The following is a 21,754-nucleotide window of genomic DNA, read 5'->3' as shown; positions in this document are numbered from 1 at the left end:
GGTAGAGGTATCAGTGGGGGAACGCTTTGCAGATATTTATTATAACTCTGTTAGATTCAAAGTTGTATTGGAAAAGGACAAGGATGGGCCAGAAATCAGAGTTCTAAATTGGGGGAGGGCCGATTTTAATAAGATCAGTTATGATTTGGCCAGAGTGGACTGGGAGCAGCTACTTTTAGGCAAATCTGCGTCAGAGAAGTGGGACTCGTTCAAGAAGGAAATAGGGAGAGTACAGGGCCAACATATTCCAGTAAAGATAAAGGGTGGGACCAACAAATCCAGGGAACCCTGGATGTCGAGGGATATACAGGATTAGATAAAGAGAAAAAGGGAGGCTTATGGCAGCTACTGAGGGCTCAAAACAGCGGAATCCGCAGAGGAGTATAGAATGTGTAGGGGGGGACTTAAAAAGGAAATTAGGAGAGCAAAAAGGGGGCATGAAAAAACATTGGCAGGTAAAATAAAGGAAAATCCAAAGTTAATTTACAAGTACATTAAGAGTAAGAGGACAATTAGGGAAAGAGCAGGTAATTTGTGTGAAGAGACGGAAGACATAGGTTGGGTTCCAAATGAACAATTTATGTTGGTGTTCACAAGTGAGAGGGATGACATGGGTATGGAAATCAGGCAGAAGGACTGCGATATAATTAAAGAAATTAGCATAGAAAGGGAGGAGGTTCTAAGTGGTCTGGCAGGTTTAAAATTAGGTAAATGTCCAAGCCCAGATGAAATGCATCCCAGGCTATTGAGTGAGGCAAGGAAGGAGATAGTAGGGGCGCTGGCAATAATTTTCAATACCTCTCTGGCCACAGGAGACGTGCCAGAGGACTGGAGGACAGACAATGTGGTACTGTTATTCAAGAAGGGAGAAAGTGATAAACCAGGGAACTACAGGCCAGTCAGTCTAACCTCAGTGGTGGGGAAACTATTGGAAGCAATCCTGAGGGACAGAATTAATCTACACTTGGAGAGGCAGGGATAAACCAAGGACAGTCAGCATGGTTTTGTTAAGGGGAGGTCATGTCTGACCAATTTGATTAAATTTTTTGAAGAGATGACCAGGTGTGTAGATGAGGGCAATGCATGTGATGTAGTCTACTTGGATTTCAGCAAGGCTTTTGATAAGGTCTCACATTGGAGACTGATAATGAAGGTAAGAGCCCATGGGATCCAAGGCAATTTCGAAAATTGGAACCAAAATTGGCTGAGTGGCAGGAAGCAGAGGGTGATGGTTGAGGGGTATTTTTGTGACTGGATACCTGTGTCCAGTGGGGTTCCACAGGGATCGGTGTTGGGTCCCTAGCTGTTTGTGATATACATTAACAATTTAGACTCGAATGTAGGAGGGTTGATTAGTAAGTTCGCAGATGACATGAAAATTACTGGGGTGGTAAATCGTGAGGAGGATAGCTTTAGATTACAGGAGGATATAGATGGGCTGGTCAGGTGGGCTGATCAGTGGCAAATGGAATTTAATCCAGGTAAGTGTGAGGTGATGCACTGGGACAGGACAAACACGGGAATACACGATAAATGATAGGACCCTGGGAAGTACCAAGGATCAGAGGGAACTTGGTGTGTAGGTCCACCAGTCCCTTAAGGTAGTGGGACAGGTAGATAAGGTGGTTAAGAAGGCATATGGGATATTTGCTTTAATTAGCCGAGGCATAGAATATAAGAGGAGGAACGTTATGCTGGAACTGTATGAAACGCTTGTTAAGCCACAGCTAGAATTCTGGAATCCACATTATAGGAAGGATGTGATTGCACTAGATAGAGTGCAGAGGGGATTTACCAGGATGTTGCTTGGGCTGAAGAGTTTTAGTTATGAGGAGAGATTGGATAGGCTGGGGTTATTTACCCTGGAGCAGAGGAGATTGAGGGGGACATGAATGAAGTGTATAAAATTATGAGGGGCACAGATAGGGTAGACAGGAAGGAACTTTTCCCCTTGGTGGAGGGATCAATAACCAGGGGGCATAGATTTAAGGCAGGAGGCTTAGAGGGGATGTGAGGAAGAACTTTTTCACCCAGAGGGTGGTGGGAATCTGGAACTCACAGCCTGAAAGGGTGGGAGAGGCAGAAACCCTCATAACACTTAAGAGGTATTTGGATGTGCACTTGCGATGCCAGGGTCTAGTGCTTGAAAATGGGATTTGAATAGTTAGATACTTGTTTGACCAGCGGAGACTCGATGGGCCGAAGGGCCTTTTTCTGTGCTGTAGACCTCCATGACTCTATGGCTTGAATATTCTGCTTTTCTAATCTTTCTGCCAATGTGGACAAGTTCAGGGGCCTGACCCCATTGGCAGGCTTTCTGAATGTCAAGGGCAGAATTTTACATTCAGCATGTGGGCAGGCGCCCAACACGCCGGAACGTAATATGACGCACGATGACATTGGGTGTGCGTCCTGACATCACCACGCACTCGTGCGATATTTCATTTGGCGGGCGTGTGCCGGAGTCGGCTGCACGTCCGCTGATAATTGAAAGGCCTATTAAGGTCATTAAGGACCTAATTAACTTAAAATTTACGCTGCCCATCCAACCTGACAGTTGGCAGGCAGGCAAAAAGGCCAAGCGGCCTTTACGTTTTTTAGGAAACCTCATCCACGAGCAGGATGAGGTTTCCTAAAGCTAATACTAATTAAATAAAACTTTTATTTTGAAAATAAAAACATGTCACATCTCATGTGACACAGTTACATAAGGAGACATGTTTTATTAAATTTTTACTGTCTTTATTCATTTTTTATAAAAGCGCTTCAATCTCTCTGAGGTATGGAGACCCGACTCTCTCCCCCTCTCCCCGTCTGCACAGGCTACCGATCACGATCCTCACAGGGCGGGCCTTAATTGGCCTGCCCACATGAAATCGCGGTGCGGAGCTGATCATGGGCGGCTTCCCAACCGCCCCCTCCCACTCCTGCCAAGCCTGCCTGATGAATGTAAAATCATGGCCCAAGAGTGCAGTTTAAGGGTGTGGGCTGTTTCAGGTCATGGGTCCACGCCGGGCACTCCCAACCTGTTAGCCTCTTTCAAAAGGTCCTGCTCATGCCCCCTATGCCAGGCTATGCCCCTCTGCCTACTCAGCATGGCCCCTCATGCCTTCCATGCCATGATATGGCACCTCCATACCCACTGACCTACTATACACTGCATAGAACCAATGAACCCTATAGTGACAATAGGATGTGTTTAACAAATAAGCTTTAAACAATCATTCATTCATTGCTTTCCACTATGTTAAAAAAGTCCTTTTACTACAGAGCAATGAGTGTGAATTATTGAGAACCTTTAAAGTATCAATAGCACAAACTGCAAGCATTTGAAACCTCTTAAACTTCTGTAAATAAACATTGTGAACTTGACAGCAGAGTTCAGAGAGCCAGAGCTGTCAATCAAGCAATGTTTTTCCTTGGGCTCAGCTGTTTGAACAGAGTATTGGATTTCTAGGCTTCGACAAAAAATGCCTCTTTTTTCAGCAATACTCAAGTTCTGTACTACCAAATGACTATAGTGCAAAGTGATTAATTCATGTTTTTTTAAAGCTTTTTTTTTACACACCTTATTTTCACTGTAGTGTTCATTGGTTCTATTCAGTGTATGGTCAATGGGCATGGAAGTTCCATAGTTCTACATGGGTGCATGAGGGGCCATGGAGGGTGGGTGGAGGGCCGTAGCCTTCCATAGGGGCATGAAGAGACATGGGTGTGGGCCTGGCCTGGCATGGGGGTTTGAGGGTGGGTTTGAAGGGCATTGATGGAATAGGGTATATGAGATGGCATGAATAGGATTGGAGAGGGTGTGAGGGGTGAGGAATAGGCAGCCTTACTTTTTTCATTATTACTGGGACGATGCCCCAAAGCACCAAGGGCCTTTTAAACAACTTACCTCGGCACGCAACAACCCCTGTGGCTGCCTTCGATCTCATTCCTGGGTGGGCTGGCCCAACTGCAACCTGAATAAACCCTGCTCCCCCATCCCCCACCCCATCCATCTCCCTCCCCAATGAAAATCTCCTCTTTTCAGGCACTTTCTCCTGAGGTGGGCACGCAAAGCCAGGAATTTTCCTGATTCCCTCTACCTGCCTTGGAGATGAAAACCCAGGCCCTTATGTCCTCCTCACAACTTACTCTCGCACCTATCTTTGTGTCATCATCAAATTTAACATACACTCCGTCCCTTTATCCAAGTTTGATGTAAATTTTAAGTAGCTGAGGCCCCACCATTGATTCCTGTGGCACTCAGTGAATCATCCACTATTTACAGCTTGCCAACCCAAAAGTGGCCCATTTATCCCTACTCTCTGCTTCCTGTTAGCTAACCAATCCTGTATCCTTGCTAATATGTTACCTGCTACACTGTGAGCTTTTATTTGGTGTAGTAACTTTTGATGTGGCACCTTATCTAAAGCCTTTTGGAATCCAAGTACACCACATCTATAGGTTCTCCTTATCCATGTTGCCTGTTACTTCCTCAAAGAACTCTAATAAATGAATCAAACATGATTTCCCTTTCACAAAACATTGCTGACTCTGCCTGATTGCACTAAAATTTTCTAAGTGCCTTGCTATAACGTTCTTAATAATAGATTCTAGCATTTTCCCTATGTTAGACTTCTGGGCCTGAGGTTCCAGCTTTCTGTCTCCCTCCTTTCTTGAATATAGGAGTCACATTGGCTATTTTGTATTCTGATGGCATCTTTCCAGAATCTAGGGTATGTTAGAAAATTACAACCAATACATCTACTATCTCAACAGCCACTTTTTTTAAGACTCTAGGATGAAGTTCATCAGGTTCTGGGGGCTTGTCAGTCTTTAGTTCTAATAGTTTCTCAGCTGTCTGTAACTGTTTTAAGTTCCTTCCTCCCTATCACCTCTTGATTTACAAGCATTGCTAGGATTTGTTTGTGTCTTCTGCAGTGAAGACAGAAACAAAATACCTGTTGAACCCTTCTGCCATCTTCTTATTTCCCATTATTAATTTCCCAGACTCATTGTCCAGTGAACCAACATACAATTTAATTATTCTTTTCCTTTTTAAATACCTGTATAAACTTTTACTATCTGTTTTTATGTTTCTACCTAGTTTTCTATCATGCTCTAATTTCTCTCTCATTATTTTTTAGTAATTCTTTGCTGGTTTTTAAACTCTATCCAATCTCCTAACCTAGCACTAATCTTCATACAATTGTATGTTTTTCTTTTAATTGGACACTACCTTTAACTTCCTTGGTTAGCCACGGGTGGTGTATTCTTGTCCTTGAATCTTTCTTTTTCGCTGAAATATATCTTCGCTGAGCTTTATCAAATATCTCCTTAAATGTCTGTCACTGCATCTCTACTGACCTATCCCTTAACCTAATTTCCCAGTTCAATTTAACCAGCTCTACCTTCATACCCTTGCCTTTATTTAAGTTTAAAACATTAGTCTTAGACCCACTCTTCTCTCTCTTAAACTGAATGTAAAATTCAATTATATTATGATTACTGCAACTAGGGTGCCTTCCCTATGAGGTCATTAATTAATCCTGTCTCATTGCACATTACCATGTATAGAATAGCCTGCTCTCTGGTTCGTTCCAGAACATACTTTTCTAATAAATTGTCCCCAAAACACTCTACGAACTCATTTTCCAAGCTACTTTTGTCAATCTTATTCATCTAATCTATATGAAGATTAAAATCTCCCATGATCATCGCCATAACTTTCTTACAAGCCCCATTATTTCCTCCTGCATACCCCATCCTACAGTGTAGTTACTGTTAGGGGGCCTATAAACTACTCCCACAAGTAACTTCTTACTTTGCTATTTCTTATCTCTATCCAAACTGATCTACACCTTGATTTTAGAACTAAGATTATCTCTCTCTATTGTACTAATGCCATCTTTAATTAACTGAGCTATCCCACCACCTTTTCCTAGCTTTATGTCCTTCCATAATGTCAAGTAGCCTTAAATATTCAGGTCCCAGCCTTGGTCACCTTGCAGCCACATCTCTAGAATGGATATCAGGTCAAACATACTTATTTTTAATTGAGTTGAAAATTCATCCATTTTGTTACAAATGCTATGTGCATTCAGATGCAGAGCCTTTAGTTTTGTCCCTTCACTATTTTTACAAACTTTGGACTTATCTGCTGATGCACTCTTAAGTTTGTATGCTCTGCCCTTTCCTGCCATGCTCTGATTGTCATTACCCTTATTGCCACCTTGCTCTTTTGCCCCGTCCTTTCCCTTTAATTTGCCACATCTTCCCTCATATGATTCCTTGCTCCCAGTATTTAGTTTAAAGTCCTTTCTACTGGTTGTGGGGGAATCTAGAATTAGGGGCATGGTTTACAAATAAGGGGTTTCCTATTTAAGTCAGAGGAGGAATCTCTTCTTTCAGATGTTTGTTAGCCTTTGGAATTCCCTTCCCAAGCAAGCAACGGAGGCTGGGTCATTGAATATATTCAAGGTTGAGTTAGGCAGATTTTTGATTAACAAGGAAATTAACAATTATGTTATGGTGGGCAGGCAAGAAAGTGGAGTTAAAGCCACAAACCGAAACAGTCATGATCTTATTGAATGGCGAAGCAGGCTTGATGGACTGAATGGCCTACCCCTGTTTCTATTTCTTATGATCTTATATTCTTATGTGTGGGTGTTCCTCAAGTTGCGGCTGGTCCTTTGTCTGCAAATGCTTCTGGACTAGTGACAAAAGCACCAAAAGTGAATGAGTTTTTAGAACAGGATGGAAGACCGATTTGTGTGGGACAATTCAGTTTTAAAGTATAGTGTATAGTCCTGTGTCATAGTAAGTGGTCAACAAAATCACAAGCAAGTATGCAGTTGACTTCTCAAGAAGCATCCACATTTGAACCTTTCAGTGGTACATTATGTAAAAAGTAGTAGAGTCAAAATACCATGGCAGACGAGTTCTAGAGAGGGTAACACACAGCCACAACACTTGCTCAACACGCTACAGCTTCACTATTATATAATTTCAATAAAAACACAAGATATTGCCTCAAACTTTGCAGCAACTAGCGATGAATGCTTTTTAAAGCAGTGCAATACAGTAGAAAGGCAGACCTCAGGTGAAAAAACAGCTCATAGACTTAGACTGCTTCATACTGAGCTTGTCCTATTTCTGCCAGCTTCACATTATTTCCTCCTGTGCCATGGCTTGTCACAAGCCACGGATGATAATATGGAAAATTCATATACTCTACCCCTTTCTACAGTTGTATTGTGTAGCATGTAAAACATTGCTACCATTCACCCATATTTTCCCATATTGCAAAACAAACATTGGTACCCTTCTTTGAACATGGCAAATAGCTGATGTACCTATGCCCCTGTAGAGGACACAAGGGATGTGTAGCAGCAAAAAGGTGTAATACTGTTGTAGGTTTTTTTTACATTTAACCAATACTCAGTTGTCTTCATCCAAGGGTAAATGGGGAATCTATGATTGCATATAGGAGTACTATGCAAACTCCTTATGCAAATATGTGTTTAACAACAACTTGCATTGATATAGCATTTTTAACATAGGAAAACATCCCAAGGCACTTCATTAAAGGGGCTGGCAACTCAGCAGCCTTAGCAGTGCCTCTGCCATCAGGGCTGCAGTATGAAGAAGGGGGCATCTCAGTGCCAAGGCATCCTTGAGGATGAGGTCAGTTCTGTTGAGGAAGCTGGGCCTGGCAGGCAGGCCCCACTGATTCAGGGGAGGTGGGGGTGGGGTTGGGGTTGTATGGCAGCATATTCCAGCAGCCACGCCTTAGCCACAGGTGGTCACTGCCACTAGGGACCCACTCTGTGGGCCATGGAGTGGCCACAAAGGAGGGTCACCCCCTTGGAACCTGAAGGGACATTGCCAGGTTTACCTGGCAGTTCCCAAACTGGCAGCAGGCCTTCTCAACGTGAGCAAAATTGGACACGTAAGTGATTCCCACTGCTGATAATATACCATGATGGTGGGAAGACATAGGGGTCTCCTCCAGACACCTTCCTCTGCCATATTAACAGCTGTCCTGCCTCCTAGCCAGTCACCATAAAGCTGACTAAAATTCAGCCCATGTTTTACCTTTAATTCCCATTGTTATCCCTTTCAGTTAGAGTCTTTTGCGAGGAATAGACTTTTTGTCTACCATCTCTGCCAGGCGTTAGCCAAGTTTTAGGTAAGTGTTTTGCAATTATACCTTGGGAAATATGAATATATAGGACAAGGCTGCAGTCCTATAGGACAACATTGCATTCCAGTTAGCCTCTGCCAAAATTCAAACAATACCATATACTACTTTCATTTATTAGCCCTGATTTTAACTCAGAGTTCGGGTGCAGCATAAGGGTGCAAGGGTGAGTGGTAAGCTCACCTCATGACATTGCATGAGCCTTGGAGTGATTCTGGCTTTCTGGCCTTTTCTCATTGTTCAATCGGGACTAGATGGCCAGCAGCCAGGAGCTGGATTTCAGGTGAAGATTCTGCCAGGATCTAAATCAATAAACCCCAACATTAAGGGAAGTTAAGGGGTGATGGGGCCTGGGGAATGGTAGTGGTGGCAATTGCAGTTGGAGGTGGAGGTGAAAGCCAAAGGAAAGCCAAGGTTTAAGATTTCCTTGCGTAGCCTGGAGAAGTAATCCTGCATCTACTGGGCCACAGAAAAACTATGTGAAAGAAATGATACTAAACCTTCCTGGTCCTCTTGCTGCTTGCTGCCTGGTTTAGCAGGTGGGTCAGGCAGTTAGCATGACATGGTTAGTTTAACCTGAGGTTAAACTTCATGTCGGGTCATAGGACCCTGACTTTTCCATATTTATGAGACCCCTGCTTCAGACATCTTGCAAACCCAGCAGTTAAAAGAGCAGTGAGCAGGAGTGCAGCATGAATGGGGAAATGAGTTTGCTGTCCTTATTTTAACCATCCACACTATTCCACTCGGTAACAGTGCTTGGGGGAGAAAGTTAAAACAAGCAATCACCTGTCTAAAGTAAATTTTCCGTTGTGTAACAGTCTTGTTCTCAGCATGAAAGAATGGCTGCTCGGGTTGCTATGTGTAGTGACACCATAAATGCTTATTATTGATGCATTTAAAATGTTCCTAAAATTGGTGAGCAGAACAATTCCTCCCCTATATTATGCTGACAGCAAGCAATTCTTTTTAAAAGCCTGAAGCATTTCAAACTCTGCTTAAAGAAAACTCTAGGATGAAATTTACAAATCGTCTTGAGTCTTTTTGAAATTAAGCATAATTTCTTTTCAAGATATGTAATTCAACTTATTTACTGGTGATAAATGCAGCTTTTTCTAAAAATATGAGTAATTTAACTATGTTGGGCCTACTAATTAAAGTCAGCATTTTTGATTCATTATCAGTATGTGTAGAGGCTGGAACACTGTACCATAATAACTCAGGAATGACTTTAACCCTCAGGATCCTGAGATTCCAGGATCCCAACTTCAAGGATTTAGTATAGAATCTCTCAGCCATGTTGAAATACTAACAGTATTTAATCCTTGTAATGCCTTGCTGTATGTTAAGCTTGTGGTGTACAAGAAATATGTTCAATTAGCTGTCATTCATGTTTCATTACTTCATGAATGCAATTCAAGGACTTCCTCTGGTCCATCTGTAAGAGCTCACAAGCTATGAGGAGGCAGTGTGACAAAAATACAAAAGCAGCTACAAAGAGGAAGGGTTCCAGACTACATCAACATATTTACTGAGTGTGCTGAGCTCAAAGATAGCCTTATGTTAGCACAATATTTTGCTGAAGCTTCTGGATAAGCAATTATTGATGAGTAAGCCTGGGAGTAGTGTTTGCCTCGAATGTTTCAGGAGGACTGGGACTTGGGCTGGGACTTTTCGTACCCACTGACATCAGGCGTGAGCGGACGATACTAGGAGAAGGTCAAAAATCAGTTTCACGACGGCATGAAACCAATTTGCGATTGTCCACTCTGCCTGTTGATGGTGGGCTGCATTTCCCGCCATCAGGTGTCGGGAACCTCATTGTAATACATCAGCATATCATTATTAGGCCAGCCCACCGGACTCATCCCTCCCCATCTCCCCCCTTTGGATTGTCCGCCCGTATCAGCAGGAAAACACGCCTACGTGTTTCACAACTGTATATAAGCAACTTGCACTGGGTGAGCTGCACTTCACTCAGGATGTCAAGGTTTGTTTGCTACCTTGCTTCGGGCAGCACTTGCAGTCATCAGCACCAGACTTCACAGGCAGCACCACATCACTTTTAGGAGGGCTCATGGGCAGCCCTCTACCTACCAGATCAATCATATGTGGGTGGCTGTTCAACAGCTGCAGGGGAAGGGGTGAAGTTGCCTCAGACAAGGGAAGAGGCTGCAGGGTGAGGGCTATACTGGGGAAGGGGGGTATCTCAGGGTGTGTTTGGGGCACATGTTGATCTGTGCAAGTAGCCTCAAGATAGTGAGGGCTGAGGAGGCAGTCTCCAGAGGAGATGAGGCCAGATGGAGATGTGAGGGTGTGTGTGTGAGAATGGGTGGTGATGTCCCTTGAGCTGGCAGTGAGTGAGATGCCAGTGAATGTGTGGTGGGCTTGAGTGTATGAGTTTAGAGTGATGAGATGGTTGCCATACCCTGGCTGCTTGGATGAGATCATTCATCCTCTATCTGCATTGGATGGCCAACCTCTGCCACAACCTGCCATACTGGATTGGTGATGCCGCTGCCCGTCCTTGGCCAGAGCAGGGGTGGAGGACATCACGGCGGGCCTCCACGGCATCCAAATGGCAATCCAGTGATGCATCATTAAACCTGGGGCCTGCTGTCTTTTTGTCTCTTGTGGACATCTTCCCTGCAGTAGTCATGGGCTGGAAGCACTGAGATATGTGCGCATGGCTGGACTTTAAATATAGCACACAGTGTGATGAAACGGCGAGGTGGTGGCGTGGTGGGTGAATGAGTGCCTGCTCGCCATGGAAATAGCGTGCTTCCTGAGAATGCATAAATAACGTGGGGGGCTTGGGATGATATGGCTTGAAAACTCGCCATCGCGGCAGGGGGATAAAATGTTGTTTTACCCGCGCTCTACCTCACTTAGTGCAAATCTGGGATGTTTCTGTAGTGGATGTCTATTATAAGTCTTTCGATCCTGGTGAAAGCAAATGTCCATTGTATTGCCAATGAAGAAATTCTGAGACTTGAGACAATGGCTGCTGGAAAATGGTACATTGACCCCAAGCATGAGAACACACGCAACAGATCCTACGATATTGTGGTCTGGGATTTTTCACTGCAAGTGATTATTTTGGGTGCAATGTATTCACTCAAATATAAACAGACATTTTATACTGCGATGCAATTAAGAATATACCATGAGGTATCTCCTATATTTTGATCCATGGAACCTTGGAGTACCATGAACACAGGAGCATTCCTGGTGTCAAATGTTGCTGTGATTTGTGATGGAAAGGATTTAAATTTAAACTCCCCATCCCTGTGCTTTTACAATTTTTTGACATTCCTCTGTCCTCTTAGGCTGCTCATGAGCCAACATGACTGAATGATCTCCTCCTGTGCTGTAAATATTCTATATTTCTTTGTGACAGCTAATCCTGAAACAGGCAGAGAAGCTGACTGTTGCAATCTGCCTTCCCTCTCCACCGTGTGGGCTGTCTACAGAGCCTGCTGAAAATATTCCAATCAGTCTGATTGCAAAAGCACAGGCCTGACATGGGATAGAACACGGCGCACTGAGAACCCACTGCCATCAAGGCCGGAAGGAAGCTTGGTCCTAGTGATTCATTCCTGAAGAAGGCAGATCTGCAGTGTATCAGAGCACTTTTGATGATTGACTGGCCAGCCTAGCTCACTAGTGAACCTTGGGTGAGTAGGCAATCACTGGGGTTTGAAGTTTTCCCACTCAACTGCAGATAACCGTCCAATCCCCCAATGGTTAGGACTGTTTTAGGTGGGAATAGCAGAAGTTTATCTCCAGAAGCTTCAGCAATAGCCTTAAGCACACCTGGAAGGTTCGTAAACTTTGACTTTGCCTTCTGGACTTGGTTAACCCTTTTTAGGGAAAAGTGTGTAACCCATATTGTGCAAACAAGAATTCAGCAGGTGGGTGTAGATTTTTCATTACAAAAATAAAAATAGCTGGAAAAACTCAGCAGGTCTGACAGCATCTGCAGAGAGAAACAAGTTAACATTTTGAGTCCATATGATTCTTCAACAGAGAGTCATACGGACTCGAAACGTTAACTGTGTTCCTCTCCATAGATGCTGTCAGACCTGCTGAGTTTTTCAGGTATTTTTACTTTTGTTTTGGATTTCCAGCATCCGCAGTTTTTTGCTTTTATTGTAGATTTTTCATTGCCTGGTTTGGAGATTCCTACTCATGATCCCCGCCTCCACCTGAACAAAAAAAACACATTGCTTAGAGGGGCATTTCTAGTGTGCAACAGTGATGCCAGCATGGACACCCATAAGGCAATATCAGCATTTTTCACTGGGAGAGAGGGGAAGACGTGGTGAGGAAGAGTGAAATACTAGCTAGGATCAAACTGAGATAGAACATCAGTTGAATGTTTGTTCCTGGTTATTGTAGTGTTTGTCCACGAAGAGAATCATTGGCACAAGCTTTGTCAAGAAAAGGTCAATTTGACCATTTTAAAACAGGTGTTTTTATTTATAGCCATGTAAAAGCCCATAGTTATGTTTCAGAAAGGTTTTTCAGCAAAGACGTGACTGCTACCAAATAGATTTTACCATGCTTTCTTTCATACTGAATCATTTATGTTACAACGTTGAATTAACTGCACTGTTATACTATGTAAAATAACTTGCTGTCTTCTGTCAAGTGCTTTGCCCCACTCAGGATTGTGCTGTGCTGCAACACTAGGGATTATCATTCCACTTGTACTGATGAAATGGAGATGTGCAGACATGAAGTTACTCTTCAGGGTTTGGTGCGATCATTTCAGTTTGGGGATCACATTGTATAGGATGGTTTTGTGTAAGCATCTTTGTGCATTTTCCTTCACATCTGAAGTGCTCATAATACCAGGGCAGGAGGAAGTCCCACATGTCTTAAAATATAACAATTGCCAAACAACTGTTCATTCCCAACATTACTTTAATAATATTCTGATTAATAAAATTTAGTTATGAAACTGTATGTCCTTGAGAAGGTCTAGCCTGCTGCCTGCATCCTGACCCACACTAGGTGCCCCACTTTCTCATCACCACAGCCTTCCCTAGCCACCATTGCCTTCCTGTTCCCCAAGCCAAACCAAAATCCTTAGCCTCATTAATAATCCCTTTGAGGCCTTTACCCATTGGACCTCTGCATCCTCTGCCAGCCCTATTTCCCAACCTGTAGTGCTCTGATTCATGCTTGCTACACATCCTCCTATACCTTGCTGGTATTCTTCACATAACATGGTTTTTAGGTATCAAAGCCCAAGTCTTTGAGGTGCTCTCCCTAAATTGCTCCACAGATTTGTTTCTTCCTTGCCTTTAGAATATTCTTCAAAACCAATCAGGGTCATTTAAATATTTTTGATATGGTCTCTGCCCCCACCAAGACTCCCAGACCTCTAAGATCAGGTCCCTAGGACTCTGGCTATCTCTGGGACAATTCCACCCTTAGACTCCAGAACAAGGGGACACAGTTTAAGAATAAGAGGTCTCCTTCTTGAGACAGAGATGAGGAGAATTTTTTCTCTCAGAGGGTCGTTAGTATGTTATTTCTCTTGCCCAGAAAGCAGTGGAGGCTGGACCATTGAGAAAAGGGAGTCATGGGTTATGGGGTACAGACAGGAAAGTGGAGCTGAAACCACAGCCAGGTCAGCCATGAACTTATTGAATGGCAGAGCTGGCTCGAAGGACAAAGTGGCCTATTCCTGCTCCTAAGCCCTATGTTCCTATCTTCCAGGGGGCCAAGAGGCAAGGGTGGGGACCAGGATTTTAGGGTCTTGGGGTTCAGTGTTCTGGATGCCAGTGTCTTGGGGCCAGCGTCCAGGGGGCCAAAGCAGGCCCAGATCTCGGCCCTCCAGGGGACACCCGCCAAGGTCATCATAAACAGGGCGTCACAGTCAGCAGGCTGCCTACACCTCCGCGGTGGATGTCGGGGGAGCACCAAGATGTAGCAGTAGGGTTAGGAAGATCTAGAAGATATAGTTGCACAGCGTGCGTATGGATGCTGAAGGCTGACGAAGGATCAGATGCATTTAAAGTTTCATGGTTGTATCTCCACAATATGACCCTGATTACAGAGCGCAATGTGAAGTCCTATGGAGTGTCCTCACTGCATGTCATCATCATTCTCCTGGAACCTAGTGACCATTAGGGCCTCTGCTGCGTCTCCATGACATAAGCCTGAGCACTGAAGGTATATGCGCTGCCATCAGCCACACAGGAGTCAAACGTTCACAGATGCGAGGTGAGGATGTCAGGAATGTCCTCACTATATCCCATCATCATCCTCCATGAATCTTGTGGGTATGAGGGTCTCCTGAGTGCACCTGCCTTATCCGGCTAGAGCAATGGTCTCATCGCCAGCATCCTCGCCTTTGAGGCCCTCATCACTTTCATCCCTTTCGCCATCCTCCTCATTGGAGGAGACATGCAGCTCTTCCATCTCCTCCTTATCCAAGTCCTCCCACATTGCAGCACCAGAGTGTGTAGTGCGCAGAAAGCTAGAATTATGCAGGAAACCCTGGGTGGACTGTATTGCAGTGCTCCACTGGCCCTGTTGAGGCACCAGAATCTAGTTTTTAAGATGCCTATCATTTGCTCCACTAAAGCTCGGTTTGCAGCTTGAGCCTCGTTAATCCGTTGCTCTGTTGCAGTCTGAAGCTGCTGCACGGGTGTCATCAGCCACATCCTCTGTGGGTGGCCCTTATCCACGAGGAGCCAACCCTGCAGCCACTGTGGACCCTGGAAGAGGTCAGGGATCTGAGACCTCCTAAGGATGTAGGAGCCGTGGACGCTTCCTGGGAATCATGCACAGACCTGTAGAATGCATTTGTGGTGGTTGCAGACCAGCTGAACATTCAACAAATGGAAACCCCTGTGGTTGATGTAGTTGACTGCTTGTTGCCGTGGTGATCTAAGTGCCACATGAGTGCAGTTGATGACACCCTGCACCTTTGGAAAACCAGATATCTGCGCAAATCCCAGTGCTTTTGCTTCCAGTCTTTCCTGATCGTGGGCAAAATGCACGAAGTTCTGTACTCCTCCCTTTGCTGAGCCAGGTACCTCCACCGCTCTCTTCTTCATCTTCTCTGTTCCCTGTAAGCCAGGAGGCATACCACTAAATCATCAGGCTCCATATCCTGATGTTCTCCTCCTGCAGGATCAAAGAGAGAGATGCGTGGGCTAGCATGTGCCGTAAGACCCTCTCTTGGTTAAGTCTGAAGGCCCCTTCATGCGTGCTGGAGAGTGCTAGTCACTACTTGGATGGCCAGTGTGTAGTGCGCTCATTGGCTGTCCAAAATCCCACCCACCTCCACCCCACTCCACCGGACCGATTGGCAGCAGCTTTGGCCACTGGGCTGCATGCTATGCTCTCAGCTCAGGCGCAGGCATTCTCCTAACCTGCACTACAAGGCAGCGCTGTTAGCTTAAACCATGAGGGATACCGGTCCAAACCTCAATAAAGACATTGCAAGGGGCTGTGAACGCCTCCACCAGTGACTGTGCCATGGCACCTTGCGAAAGGGGATTCTATAACTTGCCTAGTCGGCCAATTGCTCTGCTGCCCCATAAAAAGCACATTAATTTGCAGCCTGCGCCCGTGGAGTGAAAAGTCCTGGAGCATCTGGTGGCACTTTCATGCTTTTATGTTGCTTGACTGGGCAGAAAAGCTTCAGAGGCCTGATTCCAAGCATGTCAATGGAGTTGCTACTGAATAGTCTCAGCTGTGGAAGAATGCTCACTTTTGACAAGCTTTTCCAAATGCATGGCCGCTTCCCTCAGCCCCACACCAAACCTCCCTGCCCCCGCCGGCATGTGCTTGTGTACCTCCTTCAGTCTGTTCTGCCTTGCTGCCCCACACACCCCCTGGCCTCACCTGCACTGGAGCCCTTGCCCTGGCATTGCACTGAAAACCAGCCACGACAAAGCAAGTGCCTGCGCACCTCCCACCCCCCCACCACCCCTCCCCACCACCCCTTGAATGCGTGCCCCCTCTTCCTTGATGCCCTGTGGGCAATCCTTGCGAGCGCTGCACTAGGTTGTGTGTGCTCATCTGAGTTCCCCTCGAAGTTCATGTCACCGTGCAACCATGAAGCATGCCGTTTTGAAGTCACGCTGACGTGGGTGGTAAATGTGACGTGGGGATGATTCCAGCTTGAGGGCACAGTAATGAGATTCAAATGCTTTAAAATTAAGTTCCCAATGTTGACAGCGGGAAATGCAGCCCGCCATATACAGACGGAGCGGATGATTGCAAACTGCTTTCATGACGGCATGAAACCGATTTTTGGCCTTCTCACCATATTGTACACTCACACCTGCAATGACTCCCACTGCCATTGGGACTGGATGATTCCACCCTAAGCCCTGTAATGGGTGGGAAAGGCAGCGTGATTCCCGTTGAGTGGTGGGATGGCTGAACACGTGCAACCTTCTGTTGGTCAGCTCATAAATTATGCATCCATGAGGAGCTCGGCGAATCTCGTGGCAGACCGGGCAGGAAATTGTCCGCCTGTCATTACCTCATGGGGTCCAAGATCCTGGCATCATATTTAAATGGCACCCAGGCAGCCATTCACTCAATGCAAGCCAGGAGCTCCTAACTGTTCCCCCAGAGTCCTGGGGACCACAGCTCATAAAGGAGAAGCTGGCAAATGTGAGCAACCACATTCCACGACATACAAGGGCACCTCCAGCATTGCTTTTCAGTAAACTCTAGATAAGAAAACTGCCTAAGATACACCCATAATCAGGCCAATGCTCACTGTTGGAGTGTTCCATGTTCACCAGCATCTTGACCTTCTAGAGGCTCTGCTGCCTCTCGCTGCTCAAGCCCTTGCTCCTCCTGGCCCCATGCCAACCAATGATGGGCCCTCCTTCTCCTCATCTGGATGGGAGCCATTACCAAGGCAGGGACGCCTGCAGACTGCATCATCGACGCCTCAAATGGATGTGTGAATGAACTGAAGTGATGCATTTAAAGAGCACATCCTTTAAAGATTTCCCTCCATCTCAAAGCCACCAGGCCAGTGCTAAGCAATTCACCTGGCCTCCAACTAGGTATAGCATCCCCACCTCACCCTTTCCAGGTGGAGAACCAGAGATGAGTATTCGTCCAGTTCATATATGGCTGAGAATGGAGACATTATTGCTCTTTGACCAGGGTAATGACAGCCATATTCAAGTAGCCTCTCTCTGATGCAATTTAACTTGCCTCCGCTCCAGAATCTACAGAGCGACCATTGCCTTGGCAGCTTAGGTAGACTAACAACACAAAGTTAGATAGGAAAGTAAGTTGTGAAGAGGACATAAGGAGGCTACAAAGGGATATAGGTAAGTTAAGTGAGTGGGCAAAGGTCTGGCAAATGGGGTACAATGTTGGCAAATGTGAAATTGTCCATTTTGGCAAGAAGAATAAAAAAGGAGCATATTTTCTAAATGGTGAGAAATTGCAGAGGGATCTGGGTGTACTAATGCGTGAATCACCAAAGGCTAGTATGCAGGTATGGCAAACAATTAGGAAAGCTAATAGAATGTTATCATTTATTGTGAGGGGAATTGAATACAAAAGTCAGGAGGTTGTACTTGAGTTATACAGGGCATTGATGAGAGCACAGCTGGGATTTTCACCCTAGTTTGTAGTGGCTGTGTTCGGTGGCTAGATCAGAGAATCTCACAAGAAGGCCGTAGTCGTGTTGTTATGAGCCAAACTGAGGTTACCCCTGGACAAGCCTGATCCCAGAGTGAAACCCAGCTTGATAGATCCTAACTTTTATTTTTGTTTGTTTGCTTAGATACATGGGGAGTAGCTACTGAACAGAGGCATAGGAGTCAGCTGATGGACTTATAACAAAAGAATAAAACATTTATTCAACAAGAAAAGATTAGCTGCATTACAATACTCCTTCACCCACAACCATACCTTTGCAGATATATACAAGCTTGTAAGGATACAAGTTATAAAAGCTATCTTATTTTCTAATGTTCACAGTAAGTAAACAGTCCGTGTAAACTTATGGCATCCTGTGGTCAGACACACAACACTCTGAAACCAAGTGACAGATGCCACCTCAAATGAATGCGATGGATCTCTCCTCAACTCCCCCCCAGGCACTTGTGACAACCAGTCTCACTGAACTCCATCCTTCACACAAGGGTTTCCAATCTCCATTCTCCAGGACCTCACCTTGAAATCTTCTCCCAAGCCAATGCTTTCTCTCAGACGCCTTCCAAAAGGGTTCATCTCCAGGGTTTCGAACTCTCCTTCTGATGTTCCTCTTCTCTTGGTCACCACATGCACTCAAGCTGTCTTCCATGCACTCTCTCTCACCAACTCAGCCTTAACAGTACACCACTGCTTCACATGCCCATAGCAAAGAATTACAGATCTTCAGTTGTCTCTTTGAACCTTCTTGCTTCTTGTAAGCTATTTTAACTTTAACCTGAAGTTTGGAGCCTTTCTCTCTGCCCCTCACTCTTACCTTCACTTAACAGGACCTTTTCCCAGATTCCTGTCCTTCCTTTAACTAGAAGGTCTTCTTTGGACTTTCTCTTCTTCCACTCCTCTGGACTTTTGGGTTTTTCTTAGCTTGGCACTTGCTATCTGTTCCCTGTTAGGCTGCTTCTGCTTCACAGCTGCCTTCAAACCAACTAAACTCAAATAGCTTCCAAAACAAACTGTTGTCTTTTGTCTTGTGTGTGTGGGAATAATGCTCCTATCTGGCCCCCTGTTGTGTTCTTTCTACTTTTGTGTGTTTACTTTCACTTTATATGGGTTGTAAATGTCTCATTAGGAATGCAAGCAGCCTTTTAAGGTAAAACTGAAACTCCATTTGACCTTTCTTAACACACAGATACAGAAATACAAATCAAACTTATACTTTAAAGCTAAAGCTCATTCCTAACACCTGCAAGTACAGGTATAACTTGCTTAAGCTATCTCTATTTCCTAACAGTATTTTCTGACAGTGTGAATCCACGACGCAATTGTCCCCTCCCCCCATCAATGGCAGGCCGTATTTCCCACCGTTGAATGTCGGATACTTAATTGTAATAAGTTTACATATAAGTATTGTTTATCCCCCACATCAAATTTAAATCACACAACAGCGTGATTGACAACTGCCTTAAAGAGGTGTGACCCTGGCGACATCAGCTCGAGATTAACTCGGAGGTGAGTGCATACAACTTTGTGCAGCACTTGCAATGATCCGAGCGGCTCCGTGGATTCGGAGGGGCACAGGCAAATCTCTGCCACGGCTTCTTCATGACTGGCTTGTGGTGCCAAGGGTGACAGTGCAAAGGGGGAAGGGAGAGAAGGGAACCTCAGGGCAAGGGAAACAGTGCCTGGTAGGGAGGTCATGGCAGCACCGACTGAAGTTTGAGCACAAACACATGTGGGGTAGTGGGGGGGAGGTGTGGGGAAGGAAATAGCTAGGCTAATGGCAAAACATGCCAAAGATGGGCACTCTACCACAGCTGAGAGCGTTTAGCTTGAGTTCAATTGACATGCTTGGAATCAGGCTAGTCAAGCAACTGTGAGCCCTCAAGCAGCACTAATTCCTCACAGTGCCAATGATTACTCATCTATTGTTAACTCCTTGCACGCACACTTCAAACTCGAATGAGTGCTATGCTGCTGCAGAACCACTGCGCAACTGGGCAGGCCTGAGGATCCTGTTGGGAAAGGTGGCCATTGAACACCGACAGAGGGTGCGCTCCCAGTCTCTTGCATTACGTTTCAGTTGACATTGAAAAGCCACCCTCATTGTATGAGCAAACCATAAAGACATGCAGTGAAGGTTAGAAAAATGCCTGTGCCTGAGATGAGAGTTCAGGTTGCAGTCGAGTGGCTAAAGCTGCCGCCACTTGGTCATGTAGTGTGGGCCGGTGCTGGGTGTGGGCATGGTGAGCTATCATGCGCACTAAATACTAGGCATCCATGTGGTGGCCTGGACTCTTCAGCATATATTAAGGGGCCTTGAGAGGCAGTCGCAGGTGATAACTTGACCAAGTGTGGTCCTTAAGAGACAATTGCTGATCCTTGCGTCTTCTTTTGATTCTGTAGTAAGGAGATCATCAGGAACATGGAGTCTGGTGATCTCACTGTCTGCCTGATTGCTCATAGTCAGGAGAGAAGGAGAAAAATGCAACGGAGGTACCTGGCTCGCCAAAGGGAGGAGCAGGACCCTGAAGACCAAGGGCGGCATGTCCTCCTCCGCACGCAGAGGATGAACCCAACAGAGCCATAAGATCATAAGACTTGGGGGCAAAAATTAGGACATTCAACCCATCGAGTCTGCTCCGCCATTTAATTATGGCTGATAAGTTTCTCAAACCCATTCTCCCACCTTCTCCCCGTAACCTTTGATCCCCTTACCAATCAAGAACCTATCTATCTCGATCTTAAATACACTCAATGACCTGGGCTCCATAGCCTTCTGTGGCAATGAATTCCATAGGTTCACCACTCTCTGGCTAAAGAAGTTTCTCCTCATTTCTGTTCTAAAAAGTCTTCCCTTTACTCTGAGGCTGTGCCCTCGGGTCCTAGTCTCTCCTACTAATGGAAACATCTTCCCCACGTCCACTCTATCCAGGCCTTTCAGTATTCTGTAAGTTTCAATCAGATCCCCCCCTAATCCTTCTAAACTCCATCGAGTATAGACCCAGAGTCCTCAAATGTTCCTCATATGTTAAGCCTTTCATTCCTGGGATCATTCTCGTGAACCTCCTCTGGACTCTCCAGGGCCAGAACATCCTTCCTGAGATACAGGGCCCAAAATTGCTCACAATATTCTAAATGTGGTCTGACCAGAGCCTTATAAAGCCTCAGCAGCACATCCCTGCTTTTATATTCTAGTCCTCTCGAAATAAATGCCAGCATTGCATTTGCCTTCCTAACTACCGACTCAACCTGCAAGTTAACCTTAAGAGAATCCTGGACTAGGACTCCCAAGTCCCTTTGCATTCCAGATTTCTGAATTCTCTCCCCATTTAGGAAGTAGTCTATGCCTCTATTCTTCCTACCAAAGTGCATGACCTCACACTTCCCCATATTGTATTCCATCTGCCACTTCTTTTCCCAATCTCCTAACATGTCCAAATCCTTCTGCAGCCTCCCCGCCTCCTCAATACTACCTGTCCCTCCACCTATCTTTGTATCATATGCAAACTTAGCCAGGATGCCCTTAGATCCTTCATCTAGATCATTAATGTATAAAGTGAAAAGTTGTGGTCCCAACACTGACCCCTGCGGAACTCCACTAGTCACGGCTGCCATCCTGAGAAGGACCCCCTTATCCTCACTCTCTGCCTCCTGCCAGACAGCCAATCTTCTATCCATGCTAGTACCTTGCCTCTAACACCATGGGCTCTTATCTTACTGAGCAGCCTCCTGTGTGGCACCTTGTCAAAGGCCTTCTGGAAGTCCAAGTAGATAACATCCATTGGCTCTCCTTTGTCTAACCTACTCGTTACCTCCTCAAAGAATTCTAACAGATTTGTCAGGCAGGATCTCCCCTTGATGAAACCATGCTGACTTTGCCCGATTTTACCATGCACTTCCAAGTATTCT

Source organism: Carcharodon carcharias, chromosome 4, assembly GCF_017639515.1.
Source record: "Carcharodon carcharias isolate sCarCar2 chromosome 4, sCarCar2.pri, whole genome shotgun sequence".
NCBI lineage: Eukaryota > Metazoa > Chordata > Chondrichthyes > Lamniformes > Lamnidae > Carcharodon > Carcharodon carcharias.
This window is presented reverse-complemented; position numbering follows the sequence as displayed.